The sequence below is a fragment of the Nyctibius grandis genome, chromosome 7, assembly GCF_013368605.1.
Source record: "Nyctibius grandis isolate bNycGra1 chromosome 7, bNycGra1.pri, whole genome shotgun sequence".
Taxonomy (NCBI): Eukaryota; Metazoa; Chordata; class Aves; order Nyctibiiformes; family Nyctibiidae; genus Nyctibius; species Nyctibius grandis.
Genome location: NC_090664.1, coordinates 29,339,005 through 29,361,419, shown reverse-complemented (window position 1 = coordinate 29,361,419; position 22,415 = coordinate 29,339,005).

Genomic DNA, 22,415 nt, shown 5'->3' with positions numbered 1-22,415 from the left:
TGGTGCATGAAAGGAATCTATTGGGAAAAACTGTCTGGGTTCTTCCTGCAACGGGCAAAGGTAAACCCATTCGTGGGATTGCTTTTGCTCAGGGACCTGGATGTACTTGGTGGGTGATGTTGCAAGATGGTGAAGTCCGATGTGTCCCTGAAGGTGATCTGATTCTGGGTGAGACTACTTAATTCTGAACTGTATGTTGTTACTGCATAAGTGTCTTTCAGGTTGAAGCAGTGGTGATGAGACCGGAGCTTCATCAAGTGGCGTCCAGTAACCTCCTCGAGTCTGACATCTTTAACCTGCAACCCGTGGGCACGAACCATGACGAAAGAGAGACTGCTAGCCAGAGAGACTGCTGAGAGACTGCTAGCCAGATGGAAACCCAGATGGAAACCCACAATCCTGAACCAAATGAACTTAATGAACTTTTTGTATAGAGATGAATCATAAACTAGTGATATGTATATATATATTTGAAAATGAAAAGGTAGTGGTGATCTGAGTATGACGTGGAAGGTATGGAATAAGGGGTGGAATGTCCTGGTTTGGCCCAAACCAGGCCAATTAGTCTTAGAGAAACCAAGGTCACTGCTAAATTCCTCACTGCTTACAAGTGAAGAGCCAAAGGGGGGTCGCAGCTGCAGGGGGGAGCAGACAGGGCAGGTGACCCAAGATTGACCAACAAGGTATTCCATCCCATACATGTCATTCTCACTTTCCTATTTATCACTAACCCACTGCCTCCTGGAGGTGGGGCCCAGGAGGGAGGGGCCCTCCTGTCTTCCACTGATTGGTACCAGCTTTGCCAGTTCTCCAGTTAAAAGCCTGCAGGTGTGATGGCAGGGGAGCTACTGCCTTTTCCCCTCTGCCTGTGCTGGGGGGAGCTACTGCCTTTTCCCCTCTGCCTGTGCTGGGGGGAGGTACTGCCTTTTCCCCTCTGCCTGTGTTGGGGGGAGCAACTCTGCCTGAGGAGGATTTCCAAGCTCTTGATCTTGGTTTTGTACATATTTGTATATATTTGGTTATTTCTATTATTATTGTTATTATATTCTTTTTCATTATTATAGTTTATTAAAACTGTTTTAACTTTCCAACCCATAAGTCTCTCTCCCTTTTCCCTTTCCCTTTCCCTTAGGTGGGGGGAGAGGGTTAACAGAGAGCATCTGCCACCTGGTTAATAGCTGGCCCAGCTTTAAACTGTGACATAAAGCTTATAAAATAAAGATGTTTAATAGCTCAGAGTACCTCTCTTCTGATTGTAGAAATTCTGGAAATACTATTTCCTTATTAATCCTTTAAGAATGATAGTATAACGATAATAGAATGATAATAACATGGGAGGGTTAAATACAGAACTCATATTTTACTCTGAAGTGTTTCTTAGATGAGAAGGAGGCTGCCTGCATAAGATATTGGGACCTAAGGATCCAGTGCCATATGAGTAATGAATGCTACTGGACTTGAACTTTGCTAAAAAATGGTACTATTCGGGGTTTCTTGTAAACAAATTGTATCAAGATAGATTTCTGATGAATGTATTCCTTTGCCATTAGTGATACGTCATACTTACCACAATTTTTTCTCATGAAACATTAAAAAAGTTCTATTCTAGATTAAGAAGGTATATATGTGATGAAGCCAAAGTACTTTATGGACACCTTTTGGTGAACTCTCAGTGAGCCATAGGCCAATATTTGCAGTATCCTGCATGTTTTTTTCTATGATTTTCCTGGTCCCTATGGCATCCAGCACTCAGGGCTGGAGTGGCCTTACTTACTCAGGCCTAGTCAGCATGGGTTTAGGAAAGGCAGGTCCTGTCTGACCAATCTGATCTCTTTTTATGACCAGGTGACCCACCTAGTGGATGAGGGAAAGGCTGTGGATGTAGTATACTTGGACTTCAGCAAAGTCTTTGATATTGTCTCCCATGGCATTCTCCTGGATAAGCTGGCAGCCCACGGCTTGGACAGGTGCACTCTTCGCTGGGTTAAGAACTGGCTGGATGGCCAGGCCCAAAGAGTTGTGTTGAACGGTACCGCGTCCAGTTGGCGTCCGGTCACTAGTAGTGTCCCCCAGGGCTTAGTACTGGGCCAAGTCCTGTTTAATACCTTTACTGATGATCTGGATGAGAGTATCGAGTACACCCTCAGTAAATTTGCGGACAACACTAAGTTGGGTGGGAGTATTGATCTGCCTGAGGGTAGGAAGGCTCTGCAGAGAGATCTGGACAGGTTAGATAGATGGGCCGAGACCAATGGCATGAAGTTCAACAAGGCCAGGTGCTGGGTCCTACACTTTGGCCATAGCCACCCCATACAGCGCTACTGGCTGGGGGAAGAGTAGTTGGAAAGAGGCCTGGTGGAAAAGACCTGGGGGTATTGGTGGACAGCCAGCTGAACATGAGCCAGCAGTGTGCCCAGGTGGCCAAGAAGGCCAACAGCATCCTGTCTTGTATCAGGAACAGTGTGGCCAGCAGGATGAGGGAAGCAATTGTCCCCCTGTACTCAGCACGGGTGAGGCCGCGCCTCAGGACTGTGTCCAGTTCTGGGCCCCTCACTTCAAGAAAGACATTGAGGTGCTGGAGCGAGTCCAGAGGAGGGCAACAAAGCTGGTGAAGGGTCTAGAGGGTATGTCCTATGAGGAGTGGCTGGGAGAACTGGGATTGTTTAGCCTGGAGAAAAGTAGGCTGAGGGGAGACCTTATTGCTCTCTACAACTACCTGAAAGGAGGTTGTAGTGGGGTGGGGGTCGCCCTCTTCTCCCAGGCAACTAGCAACAGGACTAGAGGGCATAGCCTCAAGCTGCACCAGGAGAGGTTCAGGTTAGACACTAGGAAAAATTTCTTCACAGAAGGGGTTATTAGGCACTAGAATGTGCTATCCTGGGAGGTGGTGGAGTCACCATCCCTGGAGGTGTTTAAGAAAAGACTGGATGTGGCACTTAGTGACATGGTCTAGTTGACACAGTGGTGTTAGGTCAAAGGTTGGACTTGATAATCCCAGAGGTGTCTTCCAACCTAGTTGATTCTGTGATTCTGTGATTCTGTGGACTGCCTTTGGCGTCTGAGTGCCTATAGAACAAGAACCTGAGACCTGCTGAAGGAAAGTTTGGGAAGTTTGGGCAGTTTGAGGTAGGGATGGTTGGGGCTTCTAGGCTCCTTGCCTTCTGCTTTGTAGTCACTGAGTCCCAGTGAGCTATGCTTTGAGTTGCTGCCCAGCACCTTGTCGTAATATTGAGGGCCTAGCAGGTCTTTCTGAGTGAGAGTACTGTGAGGTGCTGCTAGGTCCCGTGACTCCCCAGTGGAGGATTCCCACAATACTGGGAGACTATTTTAACTCCTGGGGAGCCAGAAACCATGGCCCACTCAGTGGCCCAGGCTTTTTGTTTTGAAGAAAAAATAAAGCAGAACCCATTTCTCTGAAGAAAAAAAAAAATAATCTGTTCACTTTGAAGAGAAAACCATCAAACTAAGTTTTCATTCTCAGTTGAAGTGAAAGATTTGTTTGAGAAGTTGGAACCTTTTCTAAAATGAAAATGTAATATTCTGTTCAACTCTGTCCATGACTGTAGTTATTTTGTTTTTAATTTGGCACTGCCCCAAGTCATACACTGTTATTACTGAAGCAATTATCTGTCTTTGGTGAAACAACTCAGCCTGTGAATAACCCTGTAAAGCAGTATGGTATACTTTTGTGAACTACAGTCTGTTTCCCTGCTCCCTCTTGTAGATGCCCTTTGAATTTTTGTGTCAATGTAGGGGAAGAATAGCTGAGTAGTTACCACAGGTGCACTGCTACCAGCACTTTACTGTTAATTTAAAACACGTGAGCTAAACCTGCTGTGCCTTCTTGATATTTTGGTGAATTAATGCAGCTTTTCATCTCTCCTACCATGAGGGCCATTGATAAAAGCCAAATAAGAGTTCTGTGCCATGTAAGAGGCACATACTGATGACAACAAAGAAGATTTTATAGTATCTTAAGGGACTGACACTTCTTCCTTTCCTGATGGCTCCCAACCTCATACAATGAGCGATTCCTGCTCTGTATATAGGTGAAACATAACCATATAAAATCTTAGAGAAGCTCTGTAAGATCAGAACTGGGAGTAAAATATGTATCCAACTAAAAGTGCAATGAAAAAAAAGACAAGAAGTAGCAATTAAAAAGAGGATTTTTCCATGACTTTAGGGTTAATGTTTTTCCTATTGTAAGGAAAAAAAAGGCACTTTGAAGAATTTGTTGGTGTGGTGGGCTTTTTGTTTGTTTGTTTGTTTTTTTAAATTGGCTGATCATTCATTGCTTTTTGTTCTGGGCATTTATTAGACCTTGGTTCACGTGACTCCAGATTGAAAAGGAGACCTGAAGCTGACTGTAAGCTAGGTCTAGATGTCTCAGACCTAGTACAGAGTAAGCTGAATGTGCTTGGCAGCTCTGACATAGTGGATTAATAGAACCTTTGCAGTCCAGACTCACTGCACATGCAATGCATACTTTTCTGACTGTGCAGAGTGACATACCATGCAAATATCTTTAAGCCTCTGCTCATATAAAGCAGTCTTCTACTACCTTGTTTACTTCCTAAAGCTAGCTGGGAGGCCCAAAACATCCCAGGACTGTTAAAATGATCCTAATATTACCCATGTATCTTTTTATAAATAGTATTACCTAATGCTAGCACACATCCAATAGATGGCATAAAAGCTATCCATGGAAGAGTTAAAAACATAAAGCAGGCAGCTTTCAGAAGCTGTTATATACTAGAATTTTGCTTTCAGGATACTCATAAGGAATGAGAAAGTTTCTGTTTTACATCGTTTTCTGAAATGTTTGATTCGTGCTATTGTGTTTTGGGTGGGTAGTGAAGCCATTTCCTGAGCAGGAATTACTTCCAGTCTATTGTTGCCATTTCAATTAAACCTCAGTTGAATTGAGTTGTCAGTAAAATTGGCTGTTATTTTTTTTAAATTCACCTCTGGAGTGTTAAATGTTATTGCTTCAAGCACAATACGTTCTGGCTACTGTTCGGTGCTTATAGAATCACAGAATCACAGAATCACAGAATATTAGGGATTGGAAGGGACCTCGAAAGATCATCTAGTCCAATCCCCCTGCCAGAGCAGGATTACCTAGACCATATCACACAGGAACGCGTCCAGGCGGGTTTTGAATGTCTCCAGAGAAGGAGACTCCACAACCTCTCTGGGCAGCCTGTTCCAGTGTTCAGTCACCCTCACCGTAAAGAAGTTTTTCCTCATATTTATGTGGAACCTCCTGTATTCCAGCTTGCACCCATTGCCCCTTGTCCTGTCAAGGGATGTCACTGAGAAGAGCCTGGCTCCATCCTCATGACACTTGCCCTTTACATATTTATAAACATTAATGAGGTCACCCCTCAGTCTCCTCTTCTCTAAGCTAAAGAGACCCAGCTCCCTCAGCCTCTCCTCATAAGGGAGATGTTCCACTCCCTTAATCATCTTCGTGGCTCTGCGCTGGACTCTCTCTAGCAGTTCCCTGTCCTTCTTGAACTGAGGGGCCCAGAACTGGACACAATATTCCAGATGCGGCCTCACCAGGGCAGAGTAGAGGGGGAGGAGAACCTCTCTCGACCTGCTGACCACACCCCTTCTAATACAGCCCAGGATGCCATTGGCCTTCTTGGCCACAAGGGCACATTGCTGGCTCATGGTCATCCTGCTGTCCACTAGGACCCCCAGGTCCCTTTCCCCTACGCTGCTCTCCAACAGCTCTGCCCCCAACTTGTACTGGTACATGGGGTTGTTCTTGCCCAGATGCAGGACTCTACACTTGCCCTTGTTATATTTCATTAAATTTCTCCCCGCCCAACTCTCCAGCCTGTCCAGGTCTCTCTGAATGGCTGCGCAGCCTTCCGGTGTGTCAGCCGCTCCTCCCAGTTTTGTGTCATCAGTGAACTTGCTGACAGCGCACTCTATTCCCTCATCCAAGTCATTAATGAATATATTGAATAGTACTGGTCCCAGTACCGACCCTTGAGGGACTCGGCTAGACACAGGCCTCCAACTGGACTCTGTCCCATTGACCACCACTCTCTGGCTTCTTTCCTTCAGCCAGTTCACAATCCACCTCACTACCCGATCATCCAGACCACACTTGCTCAGTTTAGCTGCGAGGATGCTGTGGGAGACCGTGTCAAACGCTTTACTGAAATCGAGATAGACCACATCCACAGCTTTACCATCATCTATCCACCGGGTTACATCCTCATAAAAGGCTATCAAGTTGGTTGAGGAAGACTTCCCGTTGGTGAAGCCATGCTGAGTGCCCCTAATGATCCCCCTATCCTTGATGTGCCTAGAGACAGCACCAAGGACAAGTTGTTCCATCACCTTTCCGGGGATGGAGGTGAGGCTGACTGTTCTATAGTTACCCGGGTCCTCCTTCTTGCCCTTTTTGAAGACTGGAGTGACATTCGCTTTCCTCCAGTCCTCAGGCACCTCTCCCGTTGCCCACGACTTAGCAAAGATGATGGAGAGTGGCCTAGCAATGACTTCCGCCAGCTCCCTCAGCACCCGCGGGTGCATCCCATCAGGGCCCATGGATTTATGGACGTCCAGATTGCTTAATTTGTCCCTGACCCAGCCCTCATCTACCAAGGCAGATTCCTCCTCTATCCTGACTTCTTCTGGGGCCTCAGGGTTCCGGGGCTCCTCAGGACAGCCTCCATCAGTATAGACAGAGGCAAAGAAGGCATTCAGTAACTCCGCCTTCTTTTTATCCTCTGTCTCCAGGGCCCCCACCTCATTCATCAAATAGCTAAGATACGTAAACAGAAAGGACCAAGGTCGTCCCTGGCGTAATTTACTGGAATTCAGCACTGTCACACCAGGAGTGAATTTGGCTCAACGTTTTGGCATTAGCAGTAAAGGTCATTCCTGCAGTTTGCCCTCGCTATAGAAAGTGTGATCAAAAAGTTTTCCATTTTATTTCTCTTTTGATAGTCACATTAAATCTTATTTCTCTGTTGGTACTAACCTCACTGGAGTGTCTGTGGGTTTTCTTTATAGGCAAAGCTTTCATCCCTGGGCATCCATAAATAACTCTATTCACCACACTTTCTCCCACAGCATTTGAGTTATGTTTCAGAGCTGAGACAAATGTTAGTTTGCATGTTCTGCAGATGGATTTCTGCTTCGCTTCTGTCCACTTCAGAGAGGTTGCCTGTTAAGAAGGGCTTTCTAACCCTGGACCCTCCATTCCAATCAGCTCCATCTGCATGTTCTCCCCTGCACCATGCCTTTGATAGGGCACTTATCCAACTTTTCTGATTAAAGTGGATTCACTACTGTAGATACAGAGCTCTTGAAAGCAGACACTGCTGCTGAAAATTCTTTTTAAAAATTTGTTTCTGAAACAGATGCCACAATAAAAGGAGAAAAAGTGCTAACTGCATATTTTTTTAACAAAAGGGTTAGTATTTATGTACTTGGGGAAGTTATGACTCAGTTGTATATTATTCAGGGCTTCATTTGTGTAAGTTACTTTCTGATTAGTTATTGATTATAATCAGAACCCTTGGAGCTAAATGTGCAATATAGCTAATAAGCAGGTCTTCTGCAGATGAAGAGGATCCTTAAATATAATTTTGATGCACTTTACACTTTCTATTTATTGAACTTTGTCACAAATGGCAAATTGCAGCAGGCCATTGAAACTACAGCAGCAGCAGCATATTTGCAGTATTTCTGTAAGCAGGGAAACAACAGTCTTAAAATAAGGTCTTGTTTTTCAGTCTCCAAAGTCAAAGCAATAAAAAGCATTTCAAAATACCCCTTGGTATCTAACTCAGTCCAAGGCAGGCTTGTTAAATCTCATGCACTGAATGTAAGACTCTTATAACGGGTAATCTGCCATCAGCTTCATCAGCTCCCACCAGCTGGCATGGGTTGCAGGATCAGACAAGGGAAGAAAGCTCATGAGGGTGCACCAACAGCTGTGTCACCTAGGAGGGTCCCTGGTCAAAACATATTTCCCAGCTTCATGCTGATGTTATTCGTTCCTCATCAAGCTCCTGGGCTTCAGATAAGAGCCTACCAGAAGACTAGAAGCACCAGGTATTTGTCCAGTGTGCATGCCTTCTTCAGTTCTGGGAGATAAGTGACCTGAGAGCTCTGCTCTGGACACTTTAAAAGGCTTCTACTCGATGGGCAAAGGCACAAAAAAGGAACAGGAGTAGTACAAGGCACAGAGGATTGATGTTGCCTAGTCCCAACAGCCCATGGGAAAAAAGAAGGGTGCTGTGGAACTTGTTGCAGAGTGAAACATGCTCCTTTGATCCAGGCGATATATCTGGCTGCTTTTTAGATGTCTTTTCATGCTTAGTACATATTTACTGGCAACAGACAGGGAGGTCAAAAATATGTACTGAATCTGTTAAAGGGGTCCCCTGAAGTTAATGGGAGTCTTTCAATGGGTTTTGGCTTAAGACATTCTGTATCAGTGAGTTAGAAATCTGTTTTCTACCATGAGTTTTGGTCAGTAAAATTATGATAGGCTGTGAGAAATGTATAAATATTTATAATGTAATCTTTCTCATGAGATAACATTGCATTAATATTCACTTTAAATAGTAATCCTACTGACAAGATTAGATACAACTTTGGCAAAAGCAAATTTGTTGTCTAAAGAATCCGATGGAAACCAAATCCACAGCAAAATTTTGCCATTAATAGATGCTCCAGAATATTTCAGTTCAATCAAAATATATCAAAATCTTCTTTTTGGAAGTACATAATCTCTTTGCTGTTTTTAATTTGCATTTTGAATCAATTGAAGCATGGAAATTGAAACAGTCAAAGTTGCAGCATAGTACATCACACAAATAGTGAATCCATAAATGAACATGAATATGATTCAAGGAGAAACCAAGTCTCCTCCAAAATGACATATTCTTTGATGAAGTTTCTCCAAATTTTTTGGCTTGTAATGAAAAAATAATTCAGTGGTTAAATATAGCTCAAATTTTGAAATAAAATATATATACTTGCCTTGTTAATAAAAAAAGCTCTAATAATGTGACAAAAGCACACGTAGCTCTAATACAAACTCTACCCAGACTGGGTGATCTCCAGCTGATATTTTTTACCACTTGATACATCTCTGTTATTTGATTCAAAATTCATGGCATGTCTTCCTTGCATCTTAGTTATGAAATTGTTTGATGACAATCATAAATCCCTGACTACTAGATATAGTATCTGCAAAAGCTTTTGAAATTAACTCTTGAGCACATAAGAAGAGAAGAAATTTATAAGGCAGATGAAGAAATTATTTTATTTACTAAAAAACCTGAAGCATCAGAACTACATAGGCTTTAGCTATCCTGGCCAACAGAAAGGGAGCCATGGTGTAATGTAACAACGGGGTGAAACTACGTAAAAAATGCTTGATAAATTATATTCATATGTCACAGTGCCAAACTATGGAAGAACTGGACTCTCTCTAGGCTGTGGATCTAGCTTTTGTATCCATCCTCCTCTGCAGAACTCATAAGACACAAACAAGTCACCCCAGACAAGAATCCCCAGACCAGATGATCATTCCACATTCTCATTCTGGAAAGTGCCTGCCTTAGACTGCCCATGCAATTAAAATAAATGAGAGTTTTGGGATTTTGACTGTTATTACACTATGTGGACTCTTCTATTTTGTATGAGGAGAAGAAATCATGAAAGCAAAGAAAAAAGTTTTCTAAATGCTTCAATTTAATTTCAATCTGTACTTTATATGAGCCCATTTATTGGATTTAGAAGGGGTCTCATTTGAAGCTGGGCTAGAGCTTTACAGTTCCTTTTCACTTTCTGAAAGCTTGATATCTCATTTCATCATGTCACACTTTTTAATTCTAGCAGAGGTAAACTTGGACAACATTCATACGTATATAATAACTGATGGGATGTATGGAGTGAAATACTTATCCTTCACATCCATGGATTCACTGGTTAGGATTCCTACCTGTATCTTCTATGACAAACAAAAAAACTTTTCCATGAATGCAGTAATTTAAATTGTCAAATACTCTTGAGTTGACTCCACTTACATATTCACAGTATAATGACGTTTCACTGTTCTCCTTGGGCTGGTTCTTAGAATGATTTGTAGGCTGATTATCCATATCTCTACCAGAAAATGTTATCTATTTTCTGTACTTTATTTTTAATTGAAACATTTTCAGCACACACACGCACACTAAGGCTGACAAAGTATTACTGGAGGGTTATGTGATATCTGGGACTGACATCAGACCGTCAGATCCTTTTCAAAGCCATTGGTACAAGGGATGCAGTTATCATTCTCTCATTCTATGTATCCATATATTATACACTACAGTGGATGGAGATTAGCCTGTATATACTTAAAATTTTAAAAGACTTCAGAGCTATAAAACACTACTCCTATAAAATAATATTTTTACTATAAATTTATCTTTTTGAATTAATTTCTTTAACCTCTGCTTGAAAGGGATGGAAATAGACAAAAGTCTATTATTGATACATCTGGAGATGTATCAATGCATGTACTGGTATGTGAGGTGAAACAGAGAACTAGCCAAAATTCTCCCTAAATGCTACTAACTTGCTAATCTGTTCTAATAGTCCAATGTCAAAAAAAACCCCCAAAACCCCCAAAAAACCCAAAACCAAAAAAAACCCAAACCCACAAACATCTGAAGGTTTTCCAGATGACATAGCTGTAGATCTGTGCTCAAACTGCGTTTTGCAGTGTCAAGGATGGTATGCATAACGGTATAACAAAGTGTGAGCTTAAGAGACTTATCAGTGATTTTGACTGTTTACCATCTGGGACTGCTAAATAATATTTCCCTATACAGTGAGTAGAAAGAAATAGGAGCTATGTTCATATTATCTATGAATAATATACATGACTACATTTATTGCAACCCTTACTTTTTTCTCTTAACTGGCATCCATGAATATTAGAGATACTGGATCTTTCATCCTGCTTTTAAGCTGAGCTTACAAATCTTCCTCAGACGGTGTGGGTATAGCCAGTTCTCCTCACACTGCTCAGCAGACAGTTTTATTGCAGGAAAAATGATATTTTGAAGGGGACTAGAGTGTGGAATGCTGTGGGGAAATGCATAAGGCCATGGTGAACATCTACGGTAAGAAGTTCTTTGGACCCAGCTGTGAAAGATAGACTAAAATCTTTTGATGTCTTCATGACAATGCTTAGTTCTGAGACTCTACACACTCTAAAAAATTCCTTTATTAAACTCAGGAAAGGAAATTTCCTTACCAGGCTTATCTTCTTCATTCAGCACAGACAAACATATCCCATTCTCTTTTTCATATCATATACTGTACATATGTCTTTCTTTCATACAGGAGTGTATTTCATTCTTTTTTCATACATGTGTGTCAACAGTAGAGCACTGCCAGGCTACTAATTGTAAATTCACTTTGTAGGTTCTTGCAATGCAGATGGGCTCTTCCAGCCTGTGTAGGGTGTGTTTTAAAAGCCCAGTAGTTTTGATAAATTAGAACACTTTTCAGCAGACTAGTAAAAGTCAAGGCAAGGTGTATATTTTCCCTCATCCACTCTTAAAAGTGGCAACTGATTGCCTGAAAGACAGTGGTCAACCGTATCTAGTTTTTGCTTGGAAAAGAGTGACATTGTTATAAACAGCTGAAGATAATACCTGAGGAATATTAGTATTAGTTTACAAAAATGTAAGTAAGGTATGATGCTCTGCAATAAAATTTTTGGTGCTATACTCAAATGCTCTGATTTACAATTGCCTAATGTGAGAAAGTTTCTTGCAAGATCATGTACAGCGTTAAATAAAATCTCAACATTTCAAAACTCTTAACTGAGACAATATGACAAGTCACTGAAGTTATTTTTATACCGTTTCAGTCCCTTTATTCTGGAATTCAGATGACTTTGTGACAAAATGTTACACAATTTAGAAAAAAAATAGCTAAAAGGATAAAACAAACATTGGGAGCATGAATCTTGTCTAAGATCACTGTACCTATTCTCTTTCAGTCAAGAATGTGTGTATATACATCTGTATTTTTTTTTTCAGGTCCAAAGCCATGACAGAATATAGAAAAGTGCAGGAGTTTATAAGATGTAAAAGCAGAAGTCGTGGCTATCAAAAATCAAACTAAATAGAAACGATAGACGTAAACAATAACAAGGCAAAGCAAAAAGATTTTGAAAACCAATTTCCTTAAATATTCTTCAAACACAGGAAAAAAAAACAAAACTGGCAGCCTGCCAGGGAATCTGTAGAACTTGTATACAGATCAAGATCTCTCAAGAAGGATGAGGACACCACAGAAAACCAGAATGAATTATCTGACTCAGTACTCAGTTTAGAGGAGCTTATGACAATCTAGACCTGTTCTCCGAGGGGGTTAGGGCAGATGAACTATCTCAGCTTGTGGTGTCATCATTTAAAGTTTTAGAAAGAACAGATGAAATGACTATTAATATCTCCATGACTAGATATTTTTTGCCCAAAAATTCAAAAGGAATCACTATATGAAACCGCAAAATATGAGTTGTGGTTTGTAATTTATCTACTGAATCAGCCTCTGAACTAGAAAAGAAGCAAGGTTCTAAACACAGTAACACACTAAAAGGTTTCAAAGGAAAATTAAGAGAACTGCAGGCTAGTAAGCCTGAATTTTGTAATGGGCAAATTGGTTGAAACTAGAGTGAGTAACAGGTTTAGTAGACGCCTCATATAGTGATAAAGAATCAGATGGCTTTTCTAGAGGGAAACCACATTTATTAATCTACTAGAGCTCTTTTAAGAATCAAAAAAGGCATAATAGAATATTTGGTTTTACTCATTTTCAGGAATCTTTCAACATGTTTCTTAGCAAGGAATGTACCAGCCATGGAGCGACAGGAGTTCTCCAAAGGACTAAACAAAATATAGGAAAGGGGATTTTCATGTGCTTTGGAGGAAGGACGATATTAGAAGAATCCCAAAGAGAGATGTTCTGGATCTAGTTGTATTAACTACATTCATAAGTGATCTGAAAAAAAAGGTAATGAAAATTTGCTGATAATGCAGTTACGTCAGGTGTACAACACTAACATTTAAAAGATGAAGATCTCATGAACGTCTGAGTGGCATTATGCGAGATGAAATTTATTTTTAATAAATGCAGAACAATCGTCCTGAGGAAACAGTCCTGAATAAGCATGAATGATGGTTGACTCCATCTTTTGCTAAAGAAATCTTAGCGTGTATCCACATTGTTCCTCCAGACAATCATATATTAGAGTTTATAAAGAAAATTACAGAGAATGGAACAGAAATCCTTATACTGAACCAAATTAGTGATGAACTAGTCATGAATGCTATGCACCACTTCAGTCAATCCCCTCTCAAAAACAATATAATTGAATTTGATAAGTTGCAGGGAAGTGTAACTTGAATATTTAGAGTTACTGAATGATTTCGGTATAAGGAGTAATGAAGTAGATTAGAAATCAGCTTGAAAAAGAGACATGACAGGGAGGGGTATTTCAAAGACTACTTGTAATTAAATAGTTCATTAAGTTTTGGATACTTTACCAAAGGATGTTTGGATGTCAAAAGAATAAATGTATTAAAGGGAAATAAGGACCAATCATGGATTATAACATGTAGTGATGAAGATACTCTTACTTATGAAGTCTGGAAAGTGGGTGGGTATATCAAAAGAATTATCATACTGAGGTTCTTACTCTTTTTTTTTTACACAATTTCTCTACACCAAGGGTTACTATGCCCTTTTCAAGTGGTACTTCGGGCTAAACGGATGACTGTTTTGACTTGCAATGGCTGTTTGCATGCCTTTTTTGAGTATGAAAAAGTAGAAATATTTGTGTATACATTGAACTGGTTAACCATTTTTTTGAAAATGTCAGAAATAATTCTCTTCTCGAGATGCAGATATACATTCATACAAATATGATGGCAGAAATATGATGGGGTTTTGTATTTGTATGGTATGGTACCTTGCATATTTCTGATTTAGGAAAAAGTCGTCATGTATTGTGATACATAGGATGCCAGACATAGTCACAGGAAAAGCAATAGATCACAGGTGATAAGCATCAGCCACAAGCACAGTGTAATCCTGGCTCCTCCATCATCTTTGGTGCAGAATAAGATACAAGTCATTCAAACTGATAGCTTGGTCTATATTGAATTTTATTCTTAGAAATGGCAGTGTGTAAAAAAGTTCAGCCACCTGGTCAGGTGTCAGGAAATCCTTTTAGTCTTCGTGTCCTGTAGAGAATGAGATTAAGAGACTTATACTCTTTTTACCCATGTACTAACAAAATGACAATGAAAACATGCTAAAACGTCTCTTGGTGTCAGTGAAAAACAGTGTTCATAAACAATTTGATTCCCTGGGCTATTTCAGTTGAACTCTGTAAAATTCTTAGCAAACATGGATAAAATTTCTCTAGAAGAGGTACAGTTTACTGTGACTTTAACAGAATATGGTACGATCTGCTTTCTAAATTTTCAGCTTGTCTCATCTCATGACAACACATTCATAGGGTTAATGCAGAGTTATGTAATAGAGTCATATAAAGTATGAACACTGATTTCATTGACGACACCATCACAGGCTTTTTAGCTTTTTTCACACTGAAAATGCAAGATAACTATTAAAGTGTAATGGCACAGAACATCTTGTCAAAAAAAAAAAAGTCTTTTACAATATTCTTGTTTATAGATGATATTTATTGCCTTTGTATTCTTATGGTGTGCTTCTAAGTCAATTGAAATGCAAGTGCTAATGAAACCTCTACCATAACACATTCATTCTTTCTTACACTAAATGACTCTGCTACAAGATGTAAATGACTTACATCTATCTGCTGCTCAGGTTTTATTGTTTTAGGTTAATTTATTCACTGTAATATTCTTAATGAAAGTAATGACTCTTCCAGTAGTTTGTATATTCATATATTACAATTTTATTAAATCATGCTGTGAAAGTTCACACTGGCTGCTCTAAACATTCCTGAAGTTTCATGTTACACTTAATATATAAATGCACTTGTCTAGCAGATTATCAGCACAGTATATTTTGTTATCCTTTGCTCTTCTTAATTTATTCACATCAGGGGATATCTAATGTACAGGGGTACTTGTATAGGCAGGGCTGTAATATTCTTATGCATTTTATTAGCAAAGACCATTGCAAACACAGATCAAAATCCAGAAAATAGAGCCAGCTCAGCACATATAATTTTTTTTAATATACTTTATTGTTTTGGAGACTTAGTAAATTTACTGTTCCAGAAAAAAAATTTGTATTTGTCAGCTAGAGTATTGGCTTTTACTTTAAGTGCTCAAATTGAATCATTTCAGGAGCAATTAAGAAATAAAAAATCTGGTGATTAGAATCCTTTCACCTGCCTCACACAACTGTAAAATTCTGATTACCAATCGTGTATAATCTAATTGGATAATACAGCTTTACATAATCAAAATTGCCTAGGACCTTTTGTTACATAAACAGCTTGCATTTCCTTTATTATTATTATTATTAAACTTGTTGCTCCATCAATACTGACAGCTCTCACTTCTTAAGACACTGTTCAAAGATTAGTTATGAAACATCAGACTTCTCCTAAGGAGGAAGAATTACTAGGATCAGTGTACAGAATAAAAGCCCGAAGAGCAAAAAGTTTAAGTGAGTTGCCCAAGGACATAGCAGGCAATAACAAAAAGAGCTTCTGGTACAGTAAACTCTTTTCTGGCCACTGGACTCCCTCTAAGCCTAGCGCAATCTTTTTTAACAGAAAATGAAGAATGTTGAGACATGAGCTTACTGCCTGTACTGCAGTTCTAGGAGAATATTACCAAATTATGTGAATATGTACCGTGTGATTTGTCATGCATCGTATATAGATTAACACAAAATAATTCTCTCTTTCTTAAGATAGAAACAATCCCAGGATTATTCTCCATCCTTTTCCAATATGAAGTTCTCCAGGTTTTGTTCACTTAAAAGAAAGGCAACAAACTGGTTAAAAAAAAAACAACCAAATTAAAAAACCACAGATAATGAAGCCTTAATAACATGTGTAAAGTCACTGAATGTCAACCTCCTTTTAGTAAACAGTATGTTAGTTTTCACTGTGCGTTCTTCTCTTCCCTACTCTACGTGTAAAACAGGAACTGTTCCATGGAAGTAGTAAAAGACTAAAGGTATTTATTATTAACTGTCTGTATTGGGGCAGTCAGCGATTTCATTCCTACCTGAAAGCATTACTCGCAGGCAAGAATCCATTGTGGTAGTGTTGTGTCAAGGCACTGCAAACAGACTTTGCCTTTCATTCTGTCCTATACCAGTGTGAAACTAGAGAGTAATGACGTAGACAATCACTTGGATTCTGCAGATTATAATTTAAAATAATAAACTGCTGAAATAAAACACGTATTTCTAATTGTATTGACCAAAAGGTGCCCTGCCATGAGTGTTAAATTTTGTTAGATTTCTTTCTTGTAAGATTGTTAACATGGGACATATCAGCCTTATATAATTACAAATATAAGTGCTATAGGAAGTGTCCATAGAGTTGGAAGAAAATTTTCACAGGTGGTTTAGTATTTAGACAGAAAACATTTTGTCTTTATTGCTCTTGACTCTTTTTCTGCTTTTCACACTGCTATTCTGAATGTCCCTTGCAGGTTTCAGATTAATAGCCAGGTCCAAGAAGTGAGGTCATGACAGTTTGGTGCTACCTAAATTTTGGTGCCAGTCTCCAAATCGAAATACATGTGGATCTCTCTACAGGTGTTGGAGAAGTAACGTATATTATCTTCACATGCAATTAAAATGTGTTTCAAATGTCAAGATAAATTTGTATTACCTCTTGCTGTGGAGATGCATGGGTGTATTGTAAATCTGAAATGACACATTTCTAAATTATTCCCTTCTCCTAACTATCTAAACATGGAGATCTTGCTTTCCCATTTTAACATAATGGCATGATACTTATATTACTACATATCAATGAATCCCGGCATGTTTTCCAGATATAGAGGTGTAACCTTCATGAATATGTATGAAAGATAACAAAAAATATGTGCATAAAAATCCAAATCCCACTGAAATTCATGGAAATGCCTCTGATATCTTCAGGGGACTTTGGATTCAGCTGTCACAGCTGGGTGCAGGATATGGTTTTATATACTTTGGAATGGTCACAAATATAATTTGATCGCAATTATGTTAGAGGTCATGGATTGTCTGGTAAGTGTGCTTTCCTCTGAGATACAACTTTGAAACATTTTGAGACACGGAACCACCCATGTTTTAGAAACAACACCAGCAATATAATTTGAAGCTATCTCTATGCAAAATCAAGTTTCTGAACAGCTTAAGATAAAGTTGCAGGTTTTCAGTTTATCTGCTGGAAACAGTTTCTTTATTTTTGTTCTCTACCTTCAACAAAAGAACAAAGCAGCACAACATTCTCTCTAAATGTTGAAAACACCTGAACAATATTTCAGTGTGGGAAGTTTTCTCAAAAGAATTATTTAACATATCACACCTTTGTTCAGAATGCATCCTTCTATTTTCCACATTAATTTATTTCAGAATATTAGTAGTAGCGTGAAGGAAACTGTGTTTAACAAATAGGATATAGGCACTCCTTTTAAACCTAGGACTTCTCCCTAAAGTTCTTCCTCAAAAAAGCATGGTTTGGTTCTGCGCAGTGGAGTCTTTGCTTCCTTTAGTTCACAGTCACTGGCTACTGCTGTGTGTCAAAGTCAGAGACAGCCTGATGCCTGTTAATGCTTGTAAACCTAAGCTTGAGTTCCCAAGGAAGTTTAGGAATCCAAATCCCACTGAAATCCTGTCACAATAGTTCCATTAGGAATCTGGGCTTTAACTATCTAAGATATATGGAGAACAGCTCTAGTGGAAAAAACTAGCCATGCTTAACAAGGAGCTGGAATACATATAAAACCAGAGTATTTCTGAAATGGCATGAGAAATATTTTGATGTGATTTATATTCTATTCAGAACAGATATGTATATTGTCTAAATACTTATAGCAATTTTCATCTTCATAACTGCTTTGCTGACATTAACTAATCCTCAGAATGAGGTGGATTATAAATTAAAGTGGATGAAGAATTCACAACAATTAGTTTATCTAGGAAATACAGTTATTTTTCTGAGTGTGAAGTGTTCAGGAACAGATAGGGGGTTTTACTGACATATTGGTACTTCACAACAATTGTGTTAACATTTTATGCAAATGTAATTCAATCAATGGATTTCTTGCAAAATGTTTAATGTGGCTGGGTTTGATGCAGAAGCTTCAAGAAATTAGCTGTCCAATTTGCATTGCTGTTGAAGCAGCAACACTTCCAGGCCCCTCACAAGTAATCTGTGCATGCCCTAACCCTATTAATGGACAGATACCTGGTTATGTAGCAGCATCTCTTTCAAGGTTGGTTTTGGGGAGGAAACCTGGACTTCTCAGCTGGATTGGAGACGTGACAAACTTCCCATTAGTCTTGGATGTGCAGGATTGGGAGACTTGCACCCAGAATATGTCATGGTGTGCAGCCCACTTTCAGTCAAGATACAACGAGCAGCACCCAATTTAACAGCTCTCAGATTTAACATTCATGGAAAATGTCTGGCTGTTCTAGCTGTTATTCATTATTTGTAGCCTCATCGTTAAGATGAGCTGACCATGTTACATCACCTTGCAATTCCTTCTACTGCTGCTGGTAATATGATGTGAACTGCTGTTACTGACTCACACATCGCATGAGAGCCTCAGCTGATAGTGACCTACGTAATTTATAGCTGCTTGCTCTACTTTGAGTCAATCTATTCCACCTTTCTTGGCACTACTATTTTAAATGTTAATGTCAGAAAAAAACAAAGACATAACCCATTGCTGACAGAATAAAATAAATATTCTTATTAGAGCAGTTTAAACAGCAGGTGAGCTATACATGGAGTAAAGTAGGAAAGGTACATGCCAGCTCATAAATTTGGCATGAGAATTTCTGTGCTGCTTGCCATAAAATTACATCGTGGGAAATGGGAATATTGTGGTGGTACCTGTAGTAATATTGTAATGCTGTGCTCACACAGTAATAAACTCACAGTAATAAGCAAAAAAAAAAAAATACCTTGTAAGTACAGCCATTAATTACTTCTTTATGAATATTTTTCTATTATTTGTAAAAAGACTTAAAAAATTGCACTGAAATCTTTGAAATTCAGAACAAGTCCTTTGAAATCTTGTGTTTAAATGGCATTCAAAGCTTCTAATTAGGTTTTGATTTCGCTGTTATGTACTTTAAAGTGATCAATGACATATACTTGGTCATCTTCAATATGTACCTTTCTAGTGTTAGAACAAAAATAAGACTTCCAGGCTGAAGTCAGATTGACCCTGGCTTTACTCTAGGGTTGAAAAAAGGGCTTAAACCTAGTCCAGTGCCAGCCGTGGAAAATGGAAAACAATTAAGTGTTGCCTAATTGCATTATCTCCCATTTTTGAAGTTAATAAAAGCATAATCTATTTGTACCTGCCATTTGCCTTAGGAGACAGCAGAAGATAATGAAAATATTTTACTATCTATTTTCAAATTATAAGCTGTTGTTTCCAAAGAAAGTCAAAACCCATGTATATTATCACATTATTGTTCTCCAGGGACTGCAGTCACTATAGTGATTGTAATTACAAGGCTTCATTAACTTTCTACATTCTACCTGTTATGGGGGTTTCACATTAAGAAAATTTGCATATACAGGAAATGAATGCTGTTTGTAAGGAGCTAATGTCATTAAACATTTAAGCAGCCTCTCTCAAGTAAACAAGGAATTTTCACTAGAATACCCTTTTAACGTGTTTAAAACCAATGCAGTCACAATTGTCACTTTAAAGAAAAACATATGAAAAGCATTTAGAGTAAGCAACAGCCATCTTAACAAAATGGCTTTAAAATTGGAAATAATTCAATTACTCTCACAATTATTACAATGCATAATCAGGTGTAATATCCTTCTGTCAGATTAATACTAGCTCATGTTAAGACAGTGTATATGTGCTTATGATATACTGTAACCAGTGACCTATATTTAAATAGCACATGCAATGAGAACTTTCATTTTCTAATCTGTAATTGCCTAAAATTTGCTGTCAATGGATTATACATAAAAATAACTTTAAATTTTTACTTATGAGCTACAAAAAGCAAAGAAAGACTCTATAAAACCAGACATTTAATACTATGCTGCAGTAGTAGGAACACAAATGCTTTGTAGTGTGTCACATTTTCTTTTCATGGGCTTGATGCAAGCCCACCAATGCCAAAAGGAGGTGTTTTTTTCTGTTTGCTTGAGCTGGTTTTGACTAAGAATACCCAGCTGCTGACTTCAGTAGACACAAGATTTTAGAAACTGTTTGTGGTTTGAAGCTTTGTCCAGAACTCTTATTGTAGCATTATGCTTTAATATAATACTCCATGTGTGTCTATCTCTTTTGAAGAGTATGATCCAATTCTGATTTAATCCCATTCTGTGTTACGAGTATATCTGACACTCCTCTCATAGTTGTCTCCTTTGTCTTGACCATGAAGATCACAGTTCTGAGACTTTTCACTATATACAAGCCCAGTGGATAGCATAGATGCACAGACATTAGGAAATTAGGATTAGGAAACCCCAGAGTCTATTCTTTCCTTAGCCCATGGACATACATGTAAGATTGTTCTACAACTGCCAGGTTATAGGCAAGGCATGGTCAGCCGTCCTTTTGAATAATGCATTTATTGTCTCCTCTAGGAAGCTTACTGCGCAATGTGCAGGTTTTGGGGATCATTCTTTTGATGTAAGTAATTTTCTTATACAATGTAAGGAAGAATAAAAGGTATAACTGCCCTTTGTAGATTCTACTTTAAGGAATTTAAAGGTTGAAAACTGAAGAATGGGCATTCTAGTACCAAACTTACAGAAGCTTAAGGTTTTTATTGGTTCTCTGAGGAGAAGGAACGCACCTCCACACAATCCAATGTGAATCAAAGTGAAGATGCTTTATTAAGCATAAGCTGTCGCTTTTATACATTTTGTACTTTCCCTGGCTGTAAGCATGTGCATTGCTATTGGTTAATATTACTAAACATACTCTTCTTTGATGTGTTGATTTGTCACTGCTCTGCCACTGGTCCTTTCTTAATTGGCTCCATCAGTTCTTGTTTCTTCTCCTCCGTGTTCGGCTCCCACCGGCTACTCCCTCAATTCTTGTTTGCTCAACTGCTGTTTTTCCTCATCTCTTCTCTCCAAGGTCGGCTTGTTGACACTAGCTACATGAATCTTGTCACGCAGCTAGGCCCTCACTCCATACTCTCATACTTCTGGCTCATTACATGACCATTCTGCTCCAAAAACCCCTCTACGGTTCTCATTATTCATACTTTCTCCTTAGTATCTCTCTGAATTAGACAATCTTTAAACTTCTTCCCTTTCCTAATTTTGAACCAGGAAGAAATACCACAAAATAATTTTTTTCCATGGGTTATTATAAGGTTTATCAGCGCTTTGAGCTCTTCTGATGCTATAGAAACATATTGCACAATGAGCTGGACTTCATCCTGCTAACATGAGGACGTAAAAGAAACATGAAAATGTCCGCCACATTCCCTTTTGTATCAGTTCTGAGCACAATATCAATATTCTGCTTACTGTGAATGCAAGGATTATATTAAAGTGGCAGCCATCTATAAGCAAGGTGGAGAGAACAATGGAAGAAGTAGACCAAAATATTAAGAAGGAAGTCTGAGTTTTATCTGTGAATCTAGCGCGAATAGTTGGAAAAGTTACTGCTCTTTAGTTCATGTTGCTGGGAGTACTATCCACTCAGCTAACCAAGGCCATGGATTTTGTGAAAATGTCCTGATCAGCTTTAGTAGAAAATTGAGCTCATAAAGTCTCTAGTGGTAATTCCAGCTAAGCTCGTTTATTTTCCAGGGAAACAAATGATAAGCACTGACACAAGTTTTAGCATAGCTGAGACTGGTAAAGTTTCTGGATGGTACAATTGTTCTGTGATACAATTCCCTCCTGCCTGACTACACAGCACCTGACCCTGTGCTGGCTCTCCCCCTTTCTCAGGATGCCTTTCTATTGCATGGGAGAGAGGGGCTTGGGGGAGGGAAGAGCCCTCCTTCTCTCACCTCCAACTAGGTCACAAGGTCCTTGGGAGGACAGTGAGAGAGAAACATACTAAGGGAGGTGTTCATGCCTCAGGAGCTACAGTATGAAAAGGGTTATGGGTGAGAGATGAAGTCCCCAGTATTCAAGCCCTTCTTCCAGAGTACATCAGACTACCTACACATGACTTTTCTGGGTT